Source organism: Oryza glaberrima, chromosome 6 (assembly GCF_000147395.1).
Source record: "Oryza glaberrima chromosome 6, OglaRS2, whole genome shotgun sequence".
Lineage (NCBI taxonomy): Eukaryota > Viridiplantae > Streptophyta > Magnoliopsida > Poales > Poaceae > Oryza > Oryza glaberrima.
In genome coordinates, this window is record NC_068331.1 from 24,220,145 (window position 1) to 24,224,293 (window position 4,149).

The following is a 4,149-nucleotide window of genomic DNA, read 5'->3' on the forward strand; positions in this document are numbered from 1 at the left end:
TTGTTTTGGATTTTTATTTTTACATGCGGCCTATGTAAGCAACCGCATGTGACAATAGCGATATTCACTTGCCGCATGCGAAAATCGCTATTTCCATAGAACTTCTCGTGCAGACGGCATGGCCATCCGCATGCAAAAACCAGATCTGGCCGTCTACAAAAATCCTTTTAAGTAGTGATGGTCGGCACCATCAGGACCACAGTACTAATTTGATATTGTACTAGGAAAATGCCCGTGCGTTGCGTCAGGTAATGTCACGGTTGATGAAGTTCATCTTAACGATGTACTTGGTGTTGTGATTAAAAAAGTATTTAAAATAGGTATTTTTATCATTTTTATCGTAATACCGATCATAATCAGGATGGATAAAAATACTTTTGGGTATTTATTTATAGCCTTGTAGTGGTCACGCGTGTGCTTTGTCAACTCTCGCGTTGCAAGCATGCGTCTTAGTTTCCAAAATCATACATAGACTCGCGTGGAGACCGGTCACGTAACATATGATGATTTTGCGCAATTTTTTTCACAATCGATATTTTTTTATATCAAACAATTGTTTTTTCCGTTGCCTTCCTTCGTTTTTTTTATTTTCTGGTTTTTCATACTTTTTTATCATCTTGTTTTCTCCGTAAGATGAAGATGAAGATTAAGTTTTTTTACGCAAAATGAGGTGGTATTAACGTATACTTGATTGAGTTTTAATAATAACAAACTTGAAAAATATATTAATATGATATTTTAGAGCAACTTTTATATAAAAAGTTTTCGAACGAAATACGTCGTTTAGCAGTTTAAAAAGCGTGCCACTAAAATCTTAATTTTCATCCAACACTCGTAGAAAAGAACGAGACCTAAATTATTCTGATTTTAGATAATTACATAATTAAAAACAGAAGAAAGATTAGCGAGGAGATAAATTTGTTTGGTCTGTCGACATCCTTATCCTATCACTCCCTCACTCTCTCGTTCTCTCTCCCATTTTGTCTGTCACAGTGTCGTGTCCCCCTCTCTCTCTCTCGTTACTCTCCAAGCAGTTCCTCTATCGTTCTCTCTCCCGTTCTGTCTCTCACTCTCTCTCAATCTCTCGTTACTCACCAAGGCGGCCGGCAGTGGTGCTCGCTTGGATCCCGCGGTTCTGCCATCGACGGCGACGGGCCGGCCAGATCCACCACCGGCCCAAGCCGTGGTTGCTGCTTCCTCGCGTCGATCCAGCCACCACAATGTTCATCTCCATCGTTGGCTGGCGGCGGTGAGGCTGGTGAGCGGCGGATCCGGCGGTGGGGAGGCTCGAGGGCGGCGACGAGGCTAGTGGGCGATGGATCCGGCGTTGGGAGGCGAGGCAATGGGCTCCCGTAGCCGACGGCTGCCCAGCGGAGGCGGTGGCGGCGGCCGCGCCCTCCCCTCCGCTAGATTTGGCAGGAGGGGAGGCAGCGGGCTCTCGCGGCCGGCGCCTGCCCGGCGGAGGCGGTAGCGGCGGCGGCGGCTGCGCCCTCAATGGGCGGCGGGTTCCCGTAGGCGGTGGTGTCACTTTCTCCATGTTTCTCCTCCTCGTGCTCATATGCTCTCGATGGATCTGTCGCCTTCCTCCTTTCCTTTCGTTCTTTCCTCTCGGTTTTCTCTCCTCTCCTCCGCCACTCAGCGACGCCCTCCTTCTCCACCGATCCCCCTCCTCGACCACCCACCGACGGCGCCTCTCTCTCTCCTCCTCTCCCCTTCCTCGCCCCCCCCCCCCCACCGAGCCCGTCGGCGACGGATCCAATTCCCCCGAGCTCGCTGGAGATGGATTGGCCTTCACCCTTGGGTAGCAGTCGTCATCGTAGGATCGAGCTGCCACGATGGTCCAGTTCGGTGCCGAGCAGATTGGGGCGGTCTCGTCCTTTAGGCGGAGGGAGCGGTCGGAGACGAGGAGGCCGATTGAGTCGTGGATGCCGGATCCAGTGGGTTTTTCTTGTCTCGTGATGTCCCCCATGATCACTATTTGGTCTGATTGGTATTTGTTTTGTTGGATGTCTCAGGATATGGTGCAGTGGACGAATCTGGAGGTGGAGTTGTACAAGCAGAGCTGTTCGGTCGTCCGGATAGGAGGGTTCAAGTTGTCGGACAAAGGTGGACCTCTATGGATTTTCCAACGAGGATGCTGCTGTGGCCGCCGGATCTAGTGACAATTGACTCCCCCGCAGTAGAGGTGCTTGAACTGGTGAGTTTTTTTTAAGTTGATTTGAGTTTTCACTATTTTTTTTGTCATAATAATTAGATCAGACCCTAGTTTATTTGATTTGTTTAGTTTGAGTAGATCAACCAAGAGCACATGTGTAGGTGGAGTAGTGTAACAATATTGATTAAAAACTTTTCCTGTTACTCTATATTGGTTGAATGCCGATGCTTTCATGTGATATTTTTTGTTGAAATAGGAAACAATGGCATTTCAGCACATAGAGACAAATACATCTTAACTAATCAAAGATGAGATTCAAATCTATAATTTTCATCAGTTTCAGGACACATGCAGTATTTGACACTGGTCACAAATCTAGCTTCACTAAACCCAAAGGCTTTTATAGCAATGGGATGCCTGGTGCTAGTGGTTACTTGGGCAGCTATGGGGGTGATGGTGGGTATGGCAGTACACCAGGAGCCCAGGAAGAAAATATATGGTCAATAGGTAAGATATATGGTAAGTTCAATTCCCACACCACCTCTAATCTTGCGCAATATTGCTGGTTATAGATTGATTGGTTTATGACTGGTACTATATCAAATATATTACTGTCTTTGATATGTTATCTCTGTAGGAATCAGATTACTGTCATGGTTCTTATATTGTGCACTTCCACTTACTGCTAGCTTGTATCCTGTATATTTTAGTTAGTCAAGTAATAGTAGCATGAAAACACCAAAACATTATATGTCTAATCTGAACAATCATTTTGAGTAGCCTAATTGATTGCAAGCTCTTGTGATGATTTTGTTGTGTGCATGATTTATGTTCTGCATTCATGTGATTGTCTGAATTGAAGGACCCGTCTGGAACTTCCATGTTGCTATGTGCCGCTGAACAACTGAAAAAATTGGTTGTTGCTAACTTGAAAAAATTGACTGTTGCTAACTATTCTGCATCGACGGGAAAAAAACCATACATAGCATTGGTTGTGCATATGAAAGGCTCAGCTAAACATTCTCTTCTGAAAACAAGGCTCATGTATGTCTGGTTGACCTCTTTAATTTCTGTATAAAAACTTCATGTATGTCTGGTTGACCTCTTTTATTTTATGATGGTACTGTTAGTTCGAATTCATAAGCTGACTTATCTTATGAAATTAAAATTATATTCAGGATTGAGTTGGTTGATAACCTGGAATCGACATTGACTGGAGATTGCTTGACGTCCTAGAGGAAGAGTCTTGCGATTAATATTTTCTTGTGTGCTTCTATTATTTCTATTGCCTGATTGAAAGGTGTCTTGATGTCCTAGAGGAAGAGCCTTGTGATATATATTTTCTTGTCTGCTTCTATTATTTATACTTATATATTGCCTGTAATGTAATGTAATATTAAATGGAGTAGGAATCGGTGTGGGGGATAAGTAGCGTCATATTTGATTGGATCCGATCACAAATCGGATAACAGAAATCGCTGTTGTGGGTGCTGCGGTGGGAAAAACGGAAAACACGGACAAAAAAAAGGGGGTTACGGACAAAAAGGGGGTTACGGACTAAAAACCGCGTGGGGTGAAGATATGACGAAAGGAAAAATCCAAATCTTTTAATTAGTTAAGAAATATCTTACTAAAAATGTGAAAACAAAAAAATCCTAGTACTAATACTAGCTCGAGTGCCTTTGCATTGGGGCCACCCGTGGGCTGTGGGCCCGAGGCCCATCCTGCTAGTCGAAGCAGAAAATAGGAGAGCCCATCCCAGTCACGCAAAGTTGGTGGGCAAGAAACTGAGAGAGAACAAAAACAACTTCTCCTTCACCCTCGTGAAGGAAAAAGGGTGAAAACTGTATGATGCGCTAGCGCAGCCATGGGCCATTGGTATGACTGGTTAGGTTACTACCTCATTTAAGGTGTATAATATGGTTTATAGTCATTAGTAGTAGTTTACCAGTTCTCTCAATATCTCAACTTATTTTCCTTTTCATGTGATTTGT

General features: G+C 44.1%; 1 pseudogene; it reads left to right on the forward strand.

Annotated features, from left to right (window-relative positions):
• The first annotated feature begins 964 nt into the window (after positions 1 to 964).
• On the forward strand, positions 965 to 3,512 carry LOC127777152 (uncharacterized; annotated as a pseudogene).
• Positions 3,513 to 4,149: the final 637 nt, after the last annotated feature.